This window comes from Osmerus eperlanus, chromosome 4 (assembly GCF_963692335.1).
Source record: "Osmerus eperlanus chromosome 4, fOsmEpe2.1, whole genome shotgun sequence".
Lineage (NCBI taxonomy): Eukaryota > Metazoa > Chordata > Actinopteri > Osmeriformes > Osmeridae > Osmerus > Osmerus eperlanus.
The window spans coordinates 17,233,304-17,251,274 of NC_085021.1; positions in this window are offsets into that span (position 1 = coordinate 17,233,304).

The window sequence follows — 17,971 nt, forward strand, 5'->3', positions numbered from 1 at the left end:
TTTAGATCTTAAAACATTCAACAGATGTTCACTGAGCCTGCGAGCTATGGAGCAGCACACAGTTGAAAGATCTGCCCTGGTTGCGCCTAACCCAAACCCTTCTTAGCAGCAGAATCATCACAACAATGTTTTAGAGTGTAATTTCTACAGAATTACTGACCTATTAAAGTTTTTTATACCAGCAAAAGGCGACACATGGGCAGAGGCTTGACACCATCATTTGAATACAAATGTATTCATTTTGCACAAGCTTATAATGACTTTGAACACACACCATCTTGATCTGCAGGGAAATATTCTACTACTAAGCTATACCCAACCCCAAATGTACATTGTTTTGGTATTAATCCAAAGCTTGGAAATTAATTTTTGAATCAAATGACGATTTGGCGATGATTTCTTTTCACTTGTCACTTGTTATTTTTCCTCTGTGTTATTTTACACAGTCACATTAGCATTGATAGGTTATTAATTCTTCACGAAATGACATACATTGTCATCACCTGCTAGTTGTGGCATTTTGTGGAATCTACGACACAACCGTCAGATATTTGACACCTGCTTCATTTCTCGGTTGTTCCCAGCGCTCTCTTTGATCATCTTCCTTTCCCTTACAAGTCCCTTGAGTTTCTCACTTCTCACAATCGAAACATACTTTCTCTCAAAATGTTTTCTTGCAACCTGGGAACAGTTCATTGTTTAATAACAAATCAGCATAAATCATATTTCTCTTTCACTGTGCTCAAGCGAGACAGACTGTAAGTGTGTTTTGTTATGACAGCCTCCAGGATGTTCACCTCTCCTTTTAATGGCTAACTTGTTTTTAGGCAGGCTGGTCTCTAAGGTCAGTTTCATGAAATTGTCTAGTAGAAAAGTATTGTCTACTTTAAATGGAAATGTATTCAGTTTACTTCAATTATCATAAGCCTGTTCTCTGGCAATGTATTTTGCCAATGTATTTCTTGTCTTTCCTCATAAAGATAAACAATAAACAATTGTATTCTTTGTGGGGTTACCTTTCATGATGCAGTGATGAACTGCAGTTTAAGTGTAATTTTCAGAAGCAAATAAATTGTCATTTTTTCTCATGGGCAGGACCAAGGGTTTCATGGACAAGAGTTCCCAAATGTGTTTTTGGGAGGAAGATATACGTATTAAGTAGGAAAATATGAAAGAGTGTTAATATTTTATGCGTTCATGCTCATACAGCATTTTGCCCAGCTGTACGACACTGAATTAAAAAATGTCTCCAAACTTCAATGTTACATTTCTTATTCCATAATAGATCATTTGTAAAAACAAGTAAGAACTAAGCTGTGTTTTTTTCCTCACAGACAAAGAGCAGAATCCTTGAATTCCTGAATGTTTGTTGAACCTGTAAAGAGAATGTGTCTGCCAGGAGGATGAATGAGTCAGTCATCCTTTTACATTAAAAGCAAATGTCCAACACTTCCTGCTGCATGGGCGCCATGGAGAAAAAATCTCAAGGATGTATAATGGCACCCAATAATATGAAATAAGCCATCCATTTCTCAAAACTACTATTAAAATGTTTCACATATCTTTGTGTACCTCCTGTGGAGGTACAGTGAAGCTGTGACTGAATCTTGCTTGTATTAAGACTCCCAGAAAAGGTTTTACTTAGTCCATTAATTAAGTCATTTATTTTTCTGATCATTCAAACTGCCCTTCCCTTTTTAGAGGTATAAACACCCCCAATACAATACTGGATATGTATCTCCTGGCAGCATAGCAGGTGTTATCTGAGGAAAAAGGACAGTTTATTCTTTACATCTGTCTACAAAGCAGCACTGCAGTATTATTGGGTATCAGTGTTTCTCATAATGTTAGGCTGGGACTCAGTGCTGGTTTGTTGCCATATCTTAATCTGTGACAGTTGGCTGTCACTAGAAGCAAGTTTTTGGCAAGAGACTTTGTACTGTTCATCTTGTGGGTGAAAAAAATGAAAAAGCTTTAGGCTCAACAGAGTAACAAAACAACAAGTAACAGAGTTGATGACATTCACAATGGTCAGGCCCAGTCACCCAAAAGAGGGTAGAGCTGTCTCTTGTCTGAGCTCCATTTTAGTCTGTGTGTGCGAAGGCCCTATCTTTTTCCCAATGAGTGGGAGGGTGGGAATTAAATGAGGGAAGTATATACCAGCAGCGGCAGCAGATAACAGACAACTTCTGCTTCACACCCTCCAGCTAAAAACCCTAACAGAACAAGGGTAGCTTTCCAGTTTCTCCAACGCAAAAGCCCATCAGACGTGGTGTTCTTACTCCCCCCTCGAGTGACAAGTGACGGATTGTGCATTCACATGGGCTTTACATATTAATAAATACATTCTGAACAGGAACACGACTTCTCCATTAACGCACATGGCATACTCACGTGGTTTCAATGGATATCGAGCACAGTTCTTTTTTTCTCCCTCCCAAGCTCTCCCCCCATGTTAAATTAAAGCAAAATGTCTTCCATCCCAATAGAAATCGCTTTAAAGGGAAATTGAGGAGCACTTCTGGCAGGAGCAGCATCTGCTGTGGAGGTAGGCAATGGAGAAGAAGAGTTATTGTTGTTTTACTGTTACTCAGTGACTCATAATCAACGCCCTATTATGAGTGAGTGAGACAGGCCAGGTCAAAACAGCAAATAAGAAGTGACTAATGTGTTCTGGGTGTGCTGTTATAATACAGGAATTGCATTTTAGTTGTTTTTACCGGGTTCTTCGGAGCTGTTATATAACAAATGACAATAGACCATTATTAAGAAAAGTGAAGAAGGAGCACACTTGCTTTATGTGGCAGTGAATATCAGAAGATTCTGGTAGATTAGATCCCATAGCAACATGTAATGGTAATTGAAATAGAACATTTACATTTAGTCATTTAGCAGACGCTCTTATCCAGAGCGACAGGGACATTCCCCCGAGGCAAGTAGGGTGAAGTGTCTTGCCCAAGGACACAGCGTCAGTTTGCATGACCGGGAATCGAACTGGCAACCTTCAGATTACTAGCCCGATTCCCTCACGTGGCTGAGTGTTCTACATAGAACAACATAGAACTCTGCATAGACAACATAGAACACTGCATAGAACAATAAGACATTTTAATCAAAACATTTCATTTATTTTACATTAACCAACCACGATGACCTGCTTGACCATACTGACACTTTTTTCCTGCCAAACCATTTCCTCAACATCACGGTAGCTCTGTTTAAGGACTTCTACAAGCCAACCTTCATAATTAAGACAAATTGAGTCGTGATAATGAAGCTTGAAGCCCTTCTACTGTGACACAAAGCATAGCTCTCTGAGCAATTCCGCTATCAACCCTTGTAATGAGCAGTTGATTTCTTTGAGCTGTTATTGAGAAGAGCCACACACAATGGCTGAACTACGTGAGAGTACAACATGATGAGGCGAGAGGACAGAACTCCATGGCACACCAGGCTCCAGTCACACATCCTCAGAGCAGGGATGGCACTCAGGCAAAAAGCCATTTATCTGTTTAACACACCCTCTAGATTATTTATGACTGTTGTACAAGGGAGCCATCCGGTAGAATTTCAATGTCCTCCCAGTCTGCAATGCCCAGGTAAATCAAAGTGACTGTTTAAGGGAATGAGGTATGTAAAACCATTAGGGCAAATTGCAGGAGACACCAGCGGTAACGGCCCACCAGTCACCTGGAAGGGAAGACTCGGGGAGGAAACACTGTGTATCATGAAGGAGAAGTGTTAACCCACAAGGGTGTTTCATGAGGGTGAGGTCGCTTGTTGAAAAAGTCAGCATTGTGTGAAAGTGGATTCACTTAAAGAGGTGGGGGGATGTTTCACTGACAAACCAGGAGAGGCGAGACAAATGGATATATATTTACATTTATGCATTTAGCAGACGCTATATGAAATGATATGCACAGTCACATGTGTTATCTCAGTCTGGCCTTTCAAAGTGAACCTGACATGGTTCGGAGAACAATCATGCATCTACCCAAACTTCTTCTATCACAGCTGTCCTCTTGGTTGTTAAAAAGCACTTTAATGTACAGTTACATATGCACACACCTCTTTCCAGTCTACAACTTTTTTTTTTTGGGGGGGGGGGGTTAATTATTGACATTTAAAATAGTTATTTAATAATTTTCTCTTACAGTACTATCTCTAAGCAGCTAGCCATCAAGGAGTATTTTGAAAATGTAATAGTTCATTCAGATGGATACATATGTGACTGTTTTCTGCTTTACAGTATGTCTGTTTTGTGAAAAGCTTAACTTTGACAATGTTATATCTGTTCTGTAGATAATTTCTCATCTGAGGATTTTCACTGCTAGATATGTCTAATATCGAGGCATCACATGTGTTTATACAGTACTATAACTGATGGCTCAATAACAGACATGTCATTTACAGTTTGGTCATGGGGGTCTTGTCCTTTGTAAAGAAGCATCCAATATTTTTGACAACCAGGACATCCAGTGTCTTCCTGTCTTAGCTACCATATGATCACTCACTAAATGTATATGTTTTGAGTGATTTTTATGTAACAGGTCTGACTATGAGTTGGCCTCTTGTTTTCCTCAAACCTGACCTGCTCTCATTTCATGTACTCTTCATTTGGAGTAATATTCCTGTAACAGGATTAGTGGGTTAATGACGAAAATGGCAATAACCAACCTCTGGTGATATGCAGTGTGTGCCTCATAATACTGGTGGGATCCTTTCCCCCTGTCAGACTGAACCATGTTGTTTCCTCATCAAATACACAGTAAATACCTACATAAACGATGAACATTTGACCAACTTTAACTTTAATACTGCAATTTATCTCCCATGTCTTGTTATTTAATTTAGAGGGATAAGGCCAACGGAAATAACAAGATACATCAAACTGTACCTGTTTCTACCTTTCTGGTTGGTTGTGCTCCAATAGTGATCCCTTGTCAAATGAAAAAACACGGAGGGTCTCATGTCAGTAATTCCACTGCTGTTTCCCTGTTGCATTTTCCTTTCATGGCTACCTGTCACATCCGCTTAGAGTGCGACGAGGCGGGGTGCTTTCTGAACCAGAGTGCCCCTCAGTCCACTCGGGCAAGTGCACCCTGGGAATAAAACCCAAACCACAAGCTTCCACTCCATGAAACAATTCTCCCTCCTTCTCCGTGGAAATCTGTCTCCAGAGAACCTGCTGTATTGAACTTTCAAAAAAAGACAGGAAGAGGGAAAAGATCAAGCCTCATGGAAACGACTTATTCTAGGTAATGAAATCCAGATAGCGCATGCACATCTTCAGCCATCTAAGGAGTGCTCTTACTGTTTGTGTGGCATCATTAATGCTGGACTGAGCTAGAGAAGATAGCAGTTTAAGTCTCAGAGTTTTATAGCCCACTCAAGCTACTGTCCGTGACAGAACAGGAATTTGCCATCATCTCAGACATGCAATCGAAAATGTGTCCAAGTGTAGTGTAGCACTTCCCATAACCAATGTGAAAAGAAGTTGATTTTATAAGTTGTGGTAATTTATCGTATCTTTTTTTTTTTATTGTGGATGAAAAACAATGAACATGTTTGCTTTGCAATGCCATGTCAATGTCGTGTCATGAGTAATATGTATTTTTCAATGCAGGCATGAATACTACACGAATATGCAGTAACTAATATCATGCCATGCCACAGTAACTTAGTGTTATACCAGACTCATTACACAGTGAATGAACAAATCACATGCATCTCAGATCAGTCGAATTCGGGAGTACAAATGAGACATGATATGCTGAGCAATCTCAGTGAGGTATAGCGTGCTGCCTAGCGACCCCGTCCTCATCTCTGTGAGAGTGGTTGGACCGATCCACAGAGTTCGTGATTCTCTATGTGCTGCAGTGTCTCCGACTACCTAATGAGGCCTTATTAATTCAGATCAGGGTGAATGATTAGCTCATCATTTCCACTCTCCTGGGAGCCCCCGCTCCCTCTTCATTCTGCTCTGTAAAAATACTGTACATCTGTACATCTTGCACCATGAGACCAGTTAACATTCTGGTGGGGCAATCTGTCCTATCTGCATAGAATGGACAGAGAACATTTCACAAATAGCATCGATGAGAACAAAGCATGGGTTTGAGACATTTCCTTGTATAATTTATTTATTTGCATTTCTGTATCTCCTACTCTGTTTTGGTTTGGATGTACTCCCACCAGCTCCATATCTGACAGAAACATAGCCCACTCTATCTCTCTTCTTCTCTGTCTCTCTCCCTCTCTGTGCAGAGACTAGTTGCCTAGCAATGAAGTCTGTGATTTTATGGTCCGTGAGGCTTACATCGAGAAGAAAAAGAAAAATCCATCAGGATTAGATTTAGAGTCGTTTAACACCCTTTCCTCTTGCATGTTTGTGTGGACTCATATCTACCAGGCTTACGATATTGACGATGAAAAGAGTAGAACAAACAATATCATGCTAGTTGGTTAATCCTGGGCAGATGACATAGTTTCTTGACCAGTCTGTATGGAAATTGTATTCATCACAATGTTTTAAGGCTCAACATGTTGAACAGTGCAATACCTGAAACAAGTCATACAAGACAATGGCATATTGTACTTACAAACATACAGTACATACAAAGTATACATTCGTTTTTGTCCTATGTCCCTTTCTCTTGTACAACCAAAAAGGCCTGAAAACAACTGCAGTGGAGACACCTATGAAACGACTTTTCATGATGCACACCAGAAGAGAGCGTGAGAGTGCTCACTTTGAGGGAACCGTGCGTGGATGCTTCTCTGCATTTTTAATTAACTTCATCCTTACACTTCTTTCTGCGTCTCCCAGTAGCCAAAGCTCTTTAGTGGGAAAACTCTTGGGAGAACTAACAAAGACTCCACATAACTTGGCTTTCCAAAAAGCTGCTGGATGACACAGCCAGTTTTAACTTGAACACACTGTTATCGAAAGTGTGTGTGTTTGTGTATGTGTGTTTGTGTGTGTGTGTGTGTGTGTGTGTTAGTGCTTGTGTGTAAGTGTGTGTGTTTGTGTATACAGCAGGAGGGAAAGGGAGCTTAGGAATAAGAGTAGCCTTCACTCTCCAAAGCAGATCACCAACTCGAGTACAGTAGGGAGGTCATCATATATATTATTTTGTGGCTGAATGACACATTGAGCTACACTCAAGGCTAAACTGATCATGACATCACTCAGTTCAGATCAAACTCAGTGCTACCCTCTATAATCTGTCAATACATTCCATGGTATGTAAGGATTTGATTTGCATTTACCAGTTCATCATTAAACCAATGCGGCTACTAGTCTTGACTGAACATATCAAGTTGTTTTTCTTGTCCATCCTCATCATACATGACATGACATCTCATGATATGCTTGTTGAAACACAACTGTATTCTTTCAGTAAGTCAATCAGATATTTTGGTCACTGTGATTATTACATTTAAGTCTTCTGGTTCCAACAAATTGAAACCATCTCAAGTACTTTACACTGATAGATTATCAAATAGTTTAATTATTTTTACTGATCTAATAGGAGGGATTTACTGCGATTCATGACTTTTGCAGTACTGTAGACTTTTACAACATCACGTCATAAAACCAGACAGCTAACCACTACACTCTCATGAATCCATGATCAAACCACTGTGTGTCTGGATTAGGTTAGGGTAGACAGGGAGGCATGACTCCCATGTTATAGCTGTTGTCAGGGATAAACATTCCACTTGTGTTGTTTGGGATGGAGATGGGAATGGGGTTAGGTTTAGGGTGTGGGTCAGGATTAATGGTTAGTTAAGTTAGTTAGTTAAGTTAGTTGGTTATGTACATTCAATAAAAAGCACTATCACAACAAGGCAACTTCATTGGTGCAGTGAATAACACAGTGTTAACTCACTTGCTTTGTTTCAGAACAAAGCAAACGTTTGACACAGAAGGAGATAAATGATTCAGTACATTGATATATTTCAAACCATCCACAAAGCCGTTGAGCTCTTAATAAAAATATATAAGTAGTGTTCCAGCGAAGTTCCAAAGGGACATATAAATGTTTCATTGCAAAAGGCCAAATTCACAAAAACATCCCTAAGGGTTGATCACATTGGGATGTTACATAAATGCAGTAAAAATGCACAACAACCTTTAAGGTTGGGTGAAAAACATGAGGCAGGCAGAGGCCCACTGAAAGTAGTCTCTAACTAAACTGCAAGTTTGGATGAATTTGCCTCACTAAATGTGTCTGCCATAATATTATGTTTTACATTGAAAGAGCACAGGACTACTACATATATTTAGTGAGAGACACATTTTTTCATTGTACTGTACGACATACTGCACAATGCTGTAAATTGTTCAACTTACTGCGGTTGAATGTGGCCAACAGATACCTCCTCTAAAGAGCCATTAGGGGCCATTCAAAGTGAGCCAAAACCAGAGCACTTCCCAATAATTGCCTGAAACATTTTATGTTTAGAGGTAATGTTCTAAACACCAGGAAACTTAAACTGTGTTCAGATGACTAATTAGATTAGAGAAAGGAGGACCTAATTCAAACCATACCAAGTGTTGACGCAACAAACTCTATGATCTTTGACTCCAATAGATTTCCATTGAAAAGAAAGGGGTTGGCTTAAAAGCATTTTTCGCAATCTGTAAATAGCTTTGATTCCTCAATTTCAAACAGAAGAATCAACTTCATTACATGCCAATTCAATCTGAAGCAAACTCACCATTTATGCATAGCCAATGAGATTGAAAAGTCTTATCACATTAGTTGCCATGGTTTTGTTTTCCACTGTCCAGAACATTAAAAGAGAAACCTGATTGATTAATGGCATTTCATTTTTCCCAGCATGCAGTGTGGGAAACCCTGGAGCCTTCAGATATATGTCCTCTAATTAGAACGAGCTGTCTAATGAGCCTCGTTTGGGCTTGGAAAACTAATAAAGGGAATCTAAGGCAGAGGTGAGGCCATGTGGTAATTAGATAAGCTACCAGACAAGCAATATTTCTCGTAGCACTTCGTTGGACACTATAGCACCAGAAAAACAATGTTAAGAGTCTTCATTAAACCGAGATAAATTTGTTTGCTCTTGCATCCAATTGATCGAGATTGATCCACACAACACACTTGTGCCAGCTGATGAAATCGTATTTGTCTGAGTGGTAATGAATGGGCACTAATCAATTGTAAAGACTGAAGTACTTGAGGACATATGTTCAGGTTGGTCTACGAAATATTGCAAATGAAGTATACATGCATACTGCAGACATAACTAGACCAATACATTTTTTAAGAAAAGCTTGAAGATCTCAGCTGGGATGAGTTTTGGGGTGTTTGCTCAAAATGCAAACATTCAGGATTCCATCTCACAACAGAGCACAGAGTAAAGTGTATACTGATGTTTTTGACAGTGAATCTCAGAGTCAGTTGAATATAATTAAATTGTTGTCAAGGTGATCAGACAATCAAAAGTTACTTGTGAATTAAGCAGATGGAGAAGATGTGATCAAACATGTTTATGCTCATTTCTTTAAACAGTGTATGGTGTTCAATGTCTACTTCTACTTCCATCTTAAATAGTTTCCCATAGATATTACCGCCCCATAGTACTTTCTCAAGAAATGACAAAGAACTAGAAGATCTGTCTGAGGATTCTCTGGAGACGAAGTGTTTACCAAGACTCAGGGAAACATGGTCGTTCATCAGCGCTTCTAATTAATTAGTTTGTTGTGTTTGCTTCCACTTCAGACAAAAGCCTGATTCATCACCAGAACTGCAAAAAAAATAAACAAAATAAAACTCTAATAAATGCAGCTGCAAACCATTTAAGAGGCCTCTTCAGGTGTCTACAGTACAGTCCTACTGCATTGCTCTTGTTGTCATTCTTTTTCAATTTCACTTTTCTTTCAAGTGTAAACCGTACCATAAAAAAGTAAGGACATGAAAGGAGCACTAAAACAAAAAAGCATTTAAGAAGCTTATTAATTCCAACTTTTAATGCTTATTTGAAGATTACGATAATAAAGGTTAAGCTGACCCATTCTGTCTCTTCATAGTAGATGTGCCATGTATTTATGTTGATTAAACTATTACATCCTCACCCCTTGAAGACTCTTTACAGCTTGGAAAACCATCTATCTGTCCTTTTCAGAGCCTCTGATTAGAAAGACTTCATAATTATTTTGAGTAAAGCAAAAATAATAATAAAGAACTGTTAGTGTAACCTGCTTTGGTATTTTTATAGGTGTTGAGATTTTAATGGGACCAATTACATGAGTGTGTCACATGTAAAGAGAGGTCAGGGGCATGAAAATCACTGTCATATTGTCAGACATCCCAACCTGCAGAGAACCCCCCCCCCCCCCCCCCCCGGGACGCATGATGTACCCCCTCAACCTGCACGTCCCCGTCCCCCGTCCCCCGTCCCCCGTCCCCGTCCCCGTCCCCGACGCACTCAGGACACGCGAATTGCACCTATCTCTACCAGAAATGACCATTAGACAGTCTCTCGCTCACTCGAAATACAAAATCCCCGATTTCCGGGAGATTGTACAGCATTTGCGGGCGTCAGGGAGCCGCTATTGAAATGCGGGACACTCCCGGACCTTCCGGGAGACTTGGGATGTCTGTATTGTTTTACATTCGTCTTCATCGAACTGACAGGCATAGCTGTGCAGAATTCTTATCGTTTTATTGACACTTCCTGTGTAAAGACTGTGATGGGAGAAGGAAATGGGGAGAGAAGGCAAGGGTGTTGTGTAAATCGCTTTAGATAAACCACAATGGGCCAATAATGACAGAAGAAGTCACAAAGTGACTGTTGATACGATCAATAGCAGCAACTAGGGATTTGTGAAAGACAAGGTTCTTCCTCTGTATTGATTAGTGTACTGGTATAATACACCGTGCAGGGGTAGTTTTTGAGCGATGTTTACAATGTTCCAAATAGTGGGATTTTTGTTTGGATTTGTTGTATATTTGTGATCTCTATTCTTCTCTCGGTCACTTTTGCCTAGTTCTTTATCTTTTAAAGAATTTGAGGTAAAATGATCAGAACATCAACATCAAATTCAACAATAACATCACTATTCCATCAACATGACCATACTGGTCTGAAGTACATCACATTCCATCATGGCAGTTGGATCCGACCTTTCTGAAACTATTTATTGTTTTCAATGAATTGCATGGCATGCACTTACTTTAAGTCACACTTATCAATTATCAATAGTTATGTAGATTGTCTGGTGTGTGGGTTCCTCCCCCAATTTGGTTTACATAATTATATTATGTAGGACATAGGCAGCCAGAAGCAATTCTTCTCTTTGGAACACTTGAGAGAGTGAATGGAGGGGATCTATTTAAGGAAGTGGGTTAGTGGTGAGGGGAAGAGACTTGATTCAGAGAATAAACAAATTTTTTACACATTAGGATATTTGTTATTTCACCATGCATCCCCAGGAGTCTCAGTTTTGTAGATTGCTGGAGCTTCCGCAGTAACAGCAATACATACCAGAAGCAGTCATAAGAAGATTGGTGATTCGGCCTTTGTCAATTACGCCCCAAAACTATGGAACAAATTACCCATAAATATTAGGGAAGCAAATACGCTAGACATTTTTAAAAGACAGCTTAAAACCTACCTTTTTACCGAAGCATTTAAGTAATTTTATCTCAGAAGGGTTTTACTACTTTTATTAGTTATATTATTGTTTTTATAATTTGCTATTTTAATTATTACTTTTATCACTTGTATTATCGTTTTTATTGATTTTATGTAAAGCACCTTGAGCTACAATTCTTGCATGAAATGTGCTATATAAATAAAGTCTTACTTACTTACATCAACTGAAAGGGGAATATTTTACTCAGAAAAAAGTGTAATGCTAAGTGTATGTTGTCGTATTTGTGTTGTATGTGTGGAATTAGTATTGTAGCTTCTGTGATAGGTAATTATGATGTCACACTCAGGGTTACAATGTGGGAATTGTACAAAGTGGACGAATGTACTGCAGCAGTTTTAAACTTACAGTTAGATAAATAATTGTATCAGTACTACAAAATAACCATTTGAAACATCACGTCTAAGATCTTGTCTATCAAAGTCAGATAGTAATTGCTGGGTAAATCCTTAAGCTTGTGATGTATTTTTTAAGTACTATTTATGTGCTTGTTGTAATTACCCAGAACCAGTGTAAAAACAGGTGAGCTGTGTCCAGGCCAAACAGTGTCATTTACTTTATTATTATAAGGTCATAAATAGGCAGTAAAATCCTCCAGCTCCACAAAAGGCATGATCCATGTTTTCAACAAAAAGTATTACATTTATACACTCCACACAAAGAGCTTTCTTACAGACATGAATTGTAAGATCTGATTTCCATTTCCAAACCCTTGATAAGAGCTCTCACCATGTACATTCAGAGACAGACAATGATAAAAGCAAATCAAAGCAAATCCAAAATAAATCAAAAGAGGCTTGCTAATGGCTTCGGCAAGCTCAAACATTCTTTGTAGAGATTTCTTCAACACGACATCACCGCAGATCTAGAGTTAACCAGTTGGGCTACAATGATAAACTGGTTACCCCAAATTAGAATATGTTTTTGGAGTCAGAATTGAGTGATTCACTTTGAAGTACCTTGGCCAAGGTACACTGTAATAAAAACCTTTGAAGGCAGGTTCTCAAACAACCCCAGTGAGCTTGCCAGAAAAGGAAGGCAGAGAAAGAGAGGAACTGTGAGTGGTACAGTAGAGTGCAGAGTAGTCCACCCTCACTGAAGCCCACTGCTGATCCAGAATCAGGCTTCATCTATCACTGTCGACACTGGCCCAGATGAATTCAACATGGACTCCAAAGAGAGACATAGTCCAAGCACCATGCTGAACCAGATTTATTTGGCATTGTAAAACAATCCTGAACCATCTTTAACCAAGCTTTGCCGTTGCACAATTCAAAGTTTCAAACTTCATAATTTACTTACTCATACATCTGTATATGATTCTGTTTGCACAGTGCAACGAGTATTCAGATAGAAGTAATGTTGACGAGAATAGGACATTATATACAGTACTTGCATGAGACATAAATAAACAATCTATCTTTGTAGGAGGTGTTGTCATATTCACCCCAGAGCATAACTGACATATTGCTTCATCCAGGACAGAATCCCTTTTGCTGATCTTTTGTTTAGAACAAATAATTGTATTTCTCCCCCTGCGGCCTGTTACTCAGGAAAATGGAAGACAGAGAAGAAAAGGAACCATCAAATGCAGTACAAACATATAAAACTATATGATCTGGGTTGTCAATCTATAGTTAACACTGCAGGGTTCAGGAAACGAATGAATCGCGATTAACTGTGGCACTCTTGTCAATAGAATATATTCAGCAGTGTAAAACCTCAGTTCAATCTATCGAAACCAAGATTTGTCAATGTGTACTGTAATGTGGTGTTAGAGTGTGTTGCATCTATGTTTGAAAGTGCATGTAAGAAAGCTTTAAAATGTTTATATTGGTCAACGGCCAAAATGGCAGCACTTTACTGATATTCTGCACTGTACTACGTAGGGCCATGGGAAAAGAAACACCACTCAGCCACAGGAAACTGGGTTAGTTAGGGTTGATTATCCACTTTGGTTCCTTATTTCAGTATATTATTCATGACACACCTTTAAAATGAAGATAACATTTAGGCTCCCACTGTCAAAGTTAATCAGAAAGCAGCATATGATGAAGCTGGCGTACAGCACCTCAGAAGCATCACACTTTAGAGGTGATTGCCACATGTACCAGAGGGCTTTGAGGGCAGAGTTTGAAATCAGAGGAATTTGTTGAGCAGGAAAATATAAAAGTTTAATTAATGATTTGTTTCCAGCATAATTTTATTTTTTTACATCACCTAGTTTTCTGTCGCTCCAGCGAACACGGTTCCTCTCTCCCTGGTGTCTGCTCCAGTAGAACACAGTGGAGAGTCTGGAAACTGCTTTTACAATCATATTAGTTCCTTTCATGCTATTGGCTGACACTCTGACCATCCTTTACATGGGAAGATCAGGTACCTGAGTGAATTGAGTCTTCAACAGGCTGGGCTTGGCTGCATTTCACTTTTCTTGTGGCTTGTCTCCCTAGGCATGAATCAAATGATATGACTACTATACAATTATTAGTTTAACACTGGTGAGATTTTACGTGGTCTCATATCAGTTTTGTCATATGTTATATTTGTAGCAATTATCAAATATTGATTGCTCAAAAAATGACTAGAAAATTGAACAATTTTATTGCAGATAAGGTCATGGTAAATGTTAGCAGTAGATCATTCCACGGGAAGTGAACCTTGAAGCTTGGAAAAGCATGCTAGACTATTAGGAACCAGTCAGGCTTTAAGTCCTAAGGGACCTTCCAAGTGGTGAATGTCTCTTTCCTGCTTCCATTCTCCCTGAGGAAGTGTACAGTGCAGGAACATGATCGGATAGTTGTGTCTTTACACAGACAGCCTTGGAAAGTCAGGCCAGTTAAGACTAGAGTTCAGCAACTGGGTCTCACTAACAGGCCTGAGAATGAAACACTGATAACACTTTCTCTTGCTTTCCCTTTATTTCGCCCTCATTCTCCCTCCCTCTCTCCCTCCCCATTCATTTCCCCCCACTATGTCTCTCGCTGTATCCCTCTCTGAATATGCAGTGACACCCAAAATCTTGTTTGTGGATGAACCAGAGTGCTTCTGTTGACGCTCCCACAATGCAAAGTGTGAAGTGAACCCCAGCCTGTCTCTCTCAGGTCTGACAAGTATAGGAGAGAGAGGGACTTGTCTTTTGCAAAACAGACTGCCGCTGCCTGACTGGCACCTAATTTATTTTACCTATTAGAAACAAGTGGATACTGGTAGGGGGGGGGGGCACGCAGGGCTTTGGACGCTACTGATATGGGCACAATGTGACACGACTACTGAACTCCTTACGCCAGTGTAGTGTCTGAGACTGTCAGGTGCCTGACTTTGTTGGACACAAGACAACAAAGACAACATGATCTGAAAAGAGGGCAAATTAAGTGACTCAAAAGTTTCTATCTAGTTTGGTCCAGTTTGACAGTTACTTACTCGAGACTTAAAGCTGCCCTCTTTTGTTGTCTGTGCTGAGTTCTTTTTAACTGGGCCACATAGAAGCCAGTAAATGAAGCTAATTTTATTGGGACGATAAGTTTGAAAAGGCAGTAGTCAAATGTGAAAAGCTCTGAACTGTATCCAGAAGTCTGTGATAAGGAGTAGTGTCAGAATCCTATCACTGCTGTGATGGAGTCTTTGGCTCTTTTGGTCACACCTAACCAGACAGTGTATTTCGATTAAAAGTGTGTTATGTTAACAAGAGAATTTTAGTAATTGTATGGACGCCAAAGAAACGAAACCATTTTGTTTCTCATCTCACGAATATACTGCATGTTTTCATGCAGAGTACAACAAACCTCATGTTTACCTATATGTTCTTGTCAGAAGAAATCTGAGTTTATTATAACTTTCTTCATTCTAGAGGAAATTATTCCGTTAGATTAAGTCATTATACCTGAAACCTACCTACCATTATACCTGACCTTAAAAATAAACACACAGTCTGCTACAACAAGTTGAACCTGCAACCAATTAGAGGGAAATGTGCTGTGAAGTACAAAAATACTTTTTCCTGCTTTAGAGCTTAGCAGCAGCTAGACATACACACTCACTTACTGTACACACATCTACAGCACACACTTATTCACACTCACACACATCCATACAAACACACAAATTCACACACACGGACAAACACACACACAAAAATGTCATTACCTGGAAGCACAGAATACTCATGAACCACCCTTCTGTCAGAAATCACACTGTCAAATACATGAGCTATTAAATTCAGTCCTTAATTCACTTCAGTACAATCTGTACATAATTACCTCACATGGTATGTTTAAGGTGACTTTGAGTATTCATTCATTTGAGTATTTGGTTTGGAATTTTAATTTTATATTACTGTAATTTGAGTTTAACTGTCAGCTAAACTCTATCCATGCACCTGTGGAGTGAAAAAAAGTATTTTCTTCTCGAGTGGTCTGTAATTCTCTCTGTTCCCATAGCCGATTTAATGAAGTAAGAAATGATAAAGTTAGATGTGTTTTTACTGTTTAGGAGTTAAAAAGCTTTCTGACAGACCATGGTTTACATTCAAATTACTTTCACTTTCATTCATTCTGTGTCATTTCAATTCAGTGGGTTTCTTGCTTGGTGCACAAACACATGCAATTTATGTATTTATTCACCTTCTCCTCAACTTGTTCAAAGCCTTTAAACCATCACTCTTTCTGATGAGTGGAGCTAAGGTTTTTAATTATTCATTTTTGGCATATCTGTGTTTTTTTGTTTTTTTTTCACTTTAATGTTTCCACCCTGTGGAGTTTTAGACTGAAATATGAGTGAACATAAGGAAAGTGATAGTTTATGCACTTCAATCAGATCAAATTAATGCTGAAGCTGTGACAATTTTGGGTGGGGTGATTATGAAGATCTGTAATCAGTAGTGTGGTTGGATTTATATTCCTTTCACATGAAGGAATCCAGTCACTCACTGCTACAGAAACTTACCAATGCTCTGATGCCTTCAAGGGCTAGTGTGTGAAACCAGGATATGTAAAACATTTAAGTGTGACATAAATGCATAGATTTGATATGTAAAACTGGGGAATTCAGCCTGACAAGTTCATGTGTGACAGTTATATAGTCTTTTGTGCACGGTCTTCGTGACTGCACTGCAACTGTGGTTCAATTACTATACCATATAACCATTATGATTAATTGGTAATTAGTGTTCTTAATTAGAATGTTTTACATGTCTTTGTTCCTTTTATCATCCATAAACAATGTGCAGGATGTGTTTGAAATAATTTTCTTTTCATAAGCACTGGTATTCAGCCATAGAGTATGGTATTCTTGGCAGCACAGTATCTACAATCCTTTTGGCTCTCACTCTGAAAGCAACATATGGTACACACAACTTGTGCCACTCAAAGTTAAAATTCATAGTGGGAGTATTACATAGTGTTATAACATTGCACTTGTAAAATTTAAGTTCTGTAGCGTACAATTTTGTTGCATACACCGGATGATAAAATAAATATGATAGAATATATTATAAAATATTATTATTATTTAAGAAAAGTGTTAGGAATTCATAGTTTCACTTTCAAAGGAGAATGAGAAACATGAGAGCTTGGTTGTGAGGCTATGTCACCACTACTGATAATAAGGTCAACATCTCAGGATTGAGGCAGGTAAAAAGGTGAAAAGGTTTTCCACAGCTGTAGAGAAGTTTGGGAGTTAAATTGAAGTTTGCTTCATTTTGCTCTCCTCCCTCTTCATCCATCAAATGGCATGTTGTCAAGAGGCAGTGATCCTTCAACATGGTTTCATGCACTGGTCTGCCCCCCCTTCATGGCTTGAGACAAGAGGAGGAAATCGTGGCAAGCGATCAGAGCTCCCCCTCTTTGTGCACCTGCTTTGTTTGTGAGAGCGTGTCTCACTCTTTCTCAGTGTCTCTTTCTCTCCCCCTCGTCGTGTCACGCAGAGGAAGCTCTCAATAGAGAGGCTGTGAAGGACGGGTTTTTCTAAGCGTCTTGCAGTTGTTTCCTTCACTGTCTCTCTCTCTCTTCCTTTCATTCTCTCTCTCTCTCTCTTTCTATCTATCTAGGGCAGCTCATGGTTTAACAAGGCGCAATCAGCTGACATTCCCATCCTCCCACGTGCCCATACAATCTTGTTAAAGCATGCTGCTAATCTGGGAGGAAACGGACTCTCCTCAGGCAAGCATGGGTTTCATCATCCTATTCCATCCACATTCCTATATCTTTCTAGATTTACCCAGGTATAGAATCCTAAAAAATAATGAGTTATGAGTACAACCATTGATCTCTCTCTCTCTCGCTCTCTCTCATA